The 7,109-nt window shown below is 40.3% G+C and overlaps 1 pseudogene; it reads left to right on the plus strand.

The window, feature by feature from the left end:
• The first annotated feature begins 3,167 nt into the window (after positions 1 to 3,167).
• Positions 3,168 to 5,245, plus strand: LOC120965899 (uncharacterized; annotated as a pseudogene).
• Positions 5,246 to 7,109: the final 1,864 nt, after the last annotated feature.

Consider the following 7,109-nt stretch of genomic DNA (forward strand, 5'->3'; position numbering starts at 1 on the left):
CAAGAGAAGGCAGCGGGGCGACGTCCTTGTCGGACGGAGATGGTGCAGGCGAACCATGGCGAGGCCGAATGTGGGTCTCGGGCAGGAGGTGAAGAAGATGGCAGGGACGCGATCTCCGGCGAGAAGGCGAAGCAGAGGAGGCTGGGGTCGAGCACGGGCCTGGCAGTGGGTCGACGCGGCTGGAGAGGCGACGACAGGGATGGCCTGGACAAGGCCGGAGGTCGGGGAGGGAGCGGCCGGACCAGGAGTCGAGGCGGCGGACCTCCTGCTCGGCGATAGACGAAGCAGCAAGGAGGAGGCGCCCGGGGACGGTTCGGGCTCCAGGAGCTCGGGTGCTGGACGAGGAAAGGGAGACGCGAGGACGAGGCGGGTCAATGGGGCGGCGTGGTTCACGAGATGGACAGCGCGGGGCTGCAGGATCCGGGGTTGGGGCCGAAGGGGCGGATCGAGGGGCTCCTCCCCTAGCTCGATGCATGTGTGTGTGTGTGAGTGGCGGCGGTGTGGGAGAATGAGAGGAGATGGAGATCGATGGGAGCAAGGTGGGATCAGGCTAGGGTTATAGGTGCGGTTGGGCTTAGGTGGGCCGGCGCTGCGGGCTAGGCCGAGCTGCGGACTGGTGGGCTGGCTGCATCTCTCTCTCTCTAATCTCTTAGCAAAGCAAAAAAAAGGAGAAGAAAAGAAAGGCTAGGAGGAGAGTTTGGGCAAGGGGATTATTTTCCTGAACTCGCAAAAAATATGCTTGTTCCGAGAAAATAGAAAAAGCCATGATTGAAAGATGTAAATTCAAACTCATTTGAATTTAATTCAAATGGGTTTGAACTAGGAATTGATAAAAGGAAGGTCCAAAAATGTCGGATTTTTGGTGGAGCTCCGGAATATGATGAAGAATATATGGCAAGGTTGGAGACCAAGAATTAAGATAACAAAGGCATTGGGATATTTGCAAGTGTGTTCTGGTGAATTCCAAACTAATGAAATATTTAATATAGCTCCCTAATATTGGGAGGATATGTTATAAAGAGAAATCACCATGTGAATTCCCTCGATTTAATAGATCAAAATCTATGCAATTTATTTATTTGAGTTTAAAAAAATTAAATGACATGATGACATGATGACATGATGCAATGAAAAATAAAAGAGCAAGCACAAAAGAAACACACGGTGATCACGAAAATATGGAAGTCTTCTGAAGCGTCGGTCTTGGGGCATTACAGTATGTCCCTCCTTTTTCTGCATCTTTGTTTCCAAAGGTCGAGAAAGTATGTCTCATCTTTTTCTTCAGAATTTCTTGCATGAGACTGACCATTGTTTCTTCTTTTTCTTTAGGAGCTTAGGTTGTATTTCTGAGGGGAGCATACTTATTATTACCTTATTTGGGTTTGACTTTTGGCTACTGTATTTCTGTCACAACTTACCTGCGAAATAGAAAGAGAGTCATGTCTGATAAGGTATTCTGCTTCAGTTGTATGCTTGCAGAGCATTTATTTTTCTATCCAAGTATTACTGGACTCTACCAAGTTTTATAATGACATAACATTAACTTGTTATAGGATATGTACCGAGTAATGAGTATGTACAGAAGTGTTGGTTCTTGGTTCTTGCATGGAGGTGAGTAACCATGAGGTGAGCAATTATGGGCTGCAAACGTTGCTGCTGCCCATCACCTGGTCTAATTCAAGCACAACTAGTAGGCTGCCTTGAATAAAGGAGTTCTCAAAGATGATGTCTTTTAGCACGACCATTTTTATTGATTTAGTTTCTGTACAATTTTGGGGCATCCAAACTTGGAAAGTTTCATCCTTCAAGTTAAATTGGGACAATCCATTCATTAATTTCAGCAAAAAATATTGGTACTGTTCTTCCCTTTTTTATTCACATTAGTAGAAATATAGGTTTAATGATGGCTCTGCAATTTTCCTATTAGTATGCATGATTTTTCTTTTTGATTGCTCACCCTGGTACTTTTTGCAGTAAGATTATAAATGACAATTATAACGGTGGATATTTTTACCATCAATTCCTTATTTTTCACTTCTCTCACACTCATGATAGGTTGATATATATTTCCAGTTATCTTTACATCTTCAGTATGTTGATGTAGCTCCAATCCCATGATACAATCAATTCATTTTCTGCAGCCCATCTCATGCAGGCAGATGGGGCGATACATTCATGAGCTTGCCACTATGCTTAACTGGCTTGTTCAACTTCTCTTGTGAGATCAAATTACTTTGATGTGAATTTTCATAGCTCTTTGTGCTCTTTCCTTCTTGCTGAACCAATGTTTCCTCATGAGGTGAACAATGTTTCCTTGGGACACGGTGAAAATTCTAGAGGACATGAGTGGTGTCCCTTAAAATGCATGTAGTTTCTAATATGTATTATTTAACCTTAGTGATGGTATTTATAGCAGACCTAAAATTTCAACAACTCGGCCGTAAGTGCATAGGTGGGTCTGTTTATGGATGTGACCATTTAGCAACTGAAATGGTGCTGCTAATAGGTTGTTGTGATTTTTTTACAGCTGTTAATGCATTTAACTTTTTTCGTTGCTGTGCATTTAATTTTGGTGGTAAAGATTTTGTGATCCAGCCCCATGATGCCTTGAGAAGGATCTGCCATCGTGCTTTTCTCAGTTGCTGACGAGACCTTCTGATGCATGCAGTCACCTTTGTTCCCGGTATTATAGTCAGGAAGAAGCTTTCCTTCACATTTTAATTTGCCTAACCAGCCCTAGAAGCATCCAATCTCGCCTCTGATGCATTGCCGGAACACCTTCCGCCGTCCGCACGTGCTCCACACTTCGCCGGAACTTCTTCTGCAGGTTTTCCATTTGAGGTATGTACTAAAGCTAACCTTGCAAGAGGCATGCAATATAAGCTTGATTTTCATAAGATTACCTTCTGTTCTGTTCTGCTAGGCTATGCGATGAAGCTGATATAACAGATGTTCTTGCCTTGATCAAGCGTGTAAGCTACAGTAGTTTTTTCTTCTTCTGATAAGGCACTTGATATATGTCCTAGTATCGGTAGTATGGTTCACACACTGGTGTACAAAAGATGGAAACAACACTGTCAAACTTAACCAAAGGAATAAAGGGCATACTATAGTGTGATGTGGTGTCGCAGGATGCAGGCTGGACGTTTTGCTGATGCCATGCATCAATGAGAAACCTGCGCGCGCACCCCTCGCCTTCCTCTGTTCTAGGCCTCCCCGCCTTGCCTCACTCCTCTTCGACGGTCATTGATTTCGACGGGGAATATGCAAGGAGGTTGGGGAATAGCTGCTTGTACGGGTTGTGGGCATGCTCGGACCAGGAGGAGACAGAAGTGTTGCGGCTGCCATGCGCAATGGAGGCTGGATACGATGGTCAGCGAGATGGGATGCAGCGGCTCGCAGGGGCAGTGCCTTCGGCGGCAGGCGCTGGGGTAATTAATTCTACTTGTGTGTTGGAGTCAGTTGCATGCTAACTGGACAATGCGTTAGCTTGTTCTGTACTTACTCTGTAGCTACCAGTGATCAAAGTTGGAAGCTCAATGTAAGCTACACAATTACCTTCTTTACTTGTGTTGGTTTTTCCATGCGTGATTCTTTGGGGCGAAGGAATTTTACTAAAGCTAGCTCGATTTCAACAAGAATTTGAACAATTCTCTGGTCTGGTCTAAAAGATACATATTTGGGTAGATAGGTTCGGTGATTGAAAATATTGCATGTTATTATTGGTGAATATAAGTTCATGGACAAATAAAAGTGGAAGATCATGGGGAAATTTGCGATCAAGTTTTAATTTGTTACTCTGATGTATTCTATTGTCGACAAAATTATATAGTCAAACGAGGTATGTAGCACATGTATTCAGTCTAGAATGATCTTTTGGTGAGGATAATCATGAATTCTCTTGGGTTCTGTCCTGATATTTGGCAGTTGTAGAATATCGTATCCATTATTTGTTTGAAATATGATATCTCCATTGTTACTGTAGAATATCATGCGATTATTTATAATATGACATCTTCATTATCACTGTAGAATATCATGTCCATTATTTATTTGAAATATGACATCTCCATTGATATCATTGGAGCTGAAAAATATATTTCACAACTACCTAAATAAATCTATTTTGTCATCTATTACTGACTTATTGACTCCCAGGTCCAAAGAAAATAAGTTCTACAAGTGCAACCTTATGTTTGTATATCAGTTGTACTGCTCTAAATTGCTTAAACGATCAGGTGTCCTGCTATATGGACCTCCAGGCACTGGGAAGGTAGGTGTACTGACTTTTATACTTTGTCTTAATTGAGTTTTCATTCCCATTTCTCAAAAGTTAGTTGTATCCAGCAACAAGATAATACATGCTAACTAGGATGTTTTCTTTTGAATTTTTAGACATTACTTGTGAAAGCAGTAGCAACTGAGTGCTCATTAAACTTTCTTAGCATAAAAAGTCCAGAACTGATAAACATGTATGTTGGAGAGTCAGAGAGGAATATCAGGGACATCTTTGAGAAGGTATATCCATCTGCACAAGCCATGTATGTAATTGCCATGAAATATGCACATATACTTGGGTTTCAGTTTTCACTATCCATTTCAGGCTAGATCAGCATGCCCATGAGTAATTTTCTTCGATGAGCTTGATTCCCTTGCTCCTGCACGAGGGTCCTTTGCAGATTCTGGAGATGTGATGGATAAATGGTTTCTCAGGTATAATTAACGTCATCAATGAGGTGGTTACTGGTGTCTCAGTTTTCCCTCTTTTTTTACACACGCCTTTGTTTTCCCTCTTATTTTCAGTGTTAAATGTTAAGAGTAAGCTAATTCAGTTTCCCTTTTTCTCTCTTTACTAGCACAAATGCCCAATGGAGATGCATATGTTTGGCATTCTATCAGTAAACATACACGTGCGCTGGCTTGCAGTACTACATTTTGTGATTGTGTAGTATCCACACCACTACTAATGCTTAAGTCTGTTGCCTTGCCGTGTAACTGTGTCATATGCACACCAATACTAATGCTCTATGCTCTCGCCTGAGAGCACGTGCTGTGCTTTGTATCATCTAAAAAAGATGTAAACTCTGTAGTAGAAACAAACTTTAGCACAATGATCCAGTATGTATTGAGTAGTGGATTAATGTATGTATTTGGTGTGCTTGCAACTGCTTATTTATTGCTTGCACCAGAAATACCAATAAGTTACTATTGAAAATACAAATATACTATCAGGAAAATGTAAAAACACACACACGCACTGGTCTCAACTAGCTCAAATGCTCTGCTGCTACCGCCCTTCCCTAAGAGCATTCAACCCTAGGCGCTTCTGCACCCTGAACACTCAATCCTATGATAGAGCTGGTTCTGCATCCCATCATTTTATCCCATTGCAATGCACGGGCTTAAATCGTCTTTATTTATCGGTTCAGTTTAGTAGCGCATCTTCTCATGATCGCATCTATCGTTTATTTCACAAAAGAAACATCTATGCAGTTTTTGGGTTTGTCGTGCAGTTCGTAGGAATCTATCATGAACTTGATGCCATATCCAAGAAAGGTGAGGCTGCTTTGCGTGCGAGCCGTACTTTGGCGAGCGGTAGTCACGCCGATTGATTAGCCGCTTTTTTATTTGTATCACTACCATTGGCTTCATCTGCGTGCATAGATGTATAATGTGGATGTCAAAACTAAGTTTTGTATTAGTATCGTTCTTAATTCTCAAGAGCAAATCGGAGAATATTGTTGTCAATGTGAACAAATTGTACTACACTGCTGAGTGGTTTCCTGATAAATCTCAGTTCGTTCGTAATGGGCAGATGATCTTTTTTGTAGTAATGTGTATTGAAGATTTATAGATGGAAATGTGTATATCATTAGGTGATTTGTTAACAATTTAGATTTCTGTTGCAAACAATTATGGTTCATCTTTTTTTCATTTACTATACTCCAAATTTGAAGGTTGATATTATACAAATTTTACCAAATTAACAAATATTGGTTGTGAGAAAATTTTCAGTATGTGACAATCACGAACATTAGGAAGCAATTCGTGGAAGGCGGCCCTCACGGTCCAGCTCGATAAGATTAGGTTTTAAAGTTATAAAAAATGTTCTCTTGTGCCGGTGTGGTTCAATGACAGTGTGGTGGGTGAGTTCATCGCCTTGAGATTGACCATGTTGCGACTAGGTGAACGGCCTATGTCAACAACAGCGGGAAGAAGGATAACTACGAGACGGATTGGTTACCGTGTTCAAGTGGATGAAGCAAATTCTGTGTGCGGTGATGGGTTGTGATGTTATTTTTTTCCGTTGCAACGCACGAGCATTGTTTACTGGTCTTTTTAAAAGATCCAATTATGATGAACCAGTTGCTAGTGAGTTGAGTACACTTGATTATATTTATGAAGTTTGTCTTGAAAATCATGAATCTGAAAATGTGATGAAGTGTTAAACAAAGAAATTTATAAAGTGATTCATGATAGTTCCTTGAATCAAAAACATGATTGCAATGATGTTATTATAAATTCTATTAATGTCAATTATGTTAATAGTATGCAAAACTACAAGCTTGGGGATGATAATTTTGTTATGTCCACTACTTATTGCAATGATCCTGATTGGGGTGATAATGTTTCTTATGATCTTGAAAATTTATTTAAGCCTCATGATGAATATGCCATTGATAATATTGTTTGCAATAATATTGAAAGTGGGTTTGGAAGAGTGTTGACTTTAGGTAAAAATAATCCCACAAATTTGGAGAGTGTTCAATCTTATGATTTTTTTTGATAAAAGTGGGTTTGGAGAGGTCATGACTTTAGTTGATGTTAATCCCACTATCTTGGAAGATTATAAAACTTTTATGCATATGGATCATGAAGAGTTAGTTTTATATGATAGCTATATTGTTGAATTTGATTATGATCCTACATGTAATTATTATGAGAGAGGAACATATGGTTGTAGAAATTTTCATGTTACTAAATTACCCGTCGTTATGTTAAGATTGCTATTGTTTCTTTCTTCTTCCTTCCATATGCTAGTTTCTGCTTGCATTGATAATTTGTTTGCTTTTAAAATGCCTATGCATAGAAAGTATGTTAGACTTAAA

The sequence above is a fragment of the Aegilops tauschii genome, chromosome 6, assembly GCF_002575655.3.
Source record: "Aegilops tauschii subsp. strangulata cultivar AL8/78 chromosome 6, Aet v6.0, whole genome shotgun sequence".
NCBI lineage: Eukaryota > Viridiplantae > Streptophyta > Magnoliopsida > Poales > Poaceae > Aegilops > Aegilops tauschii.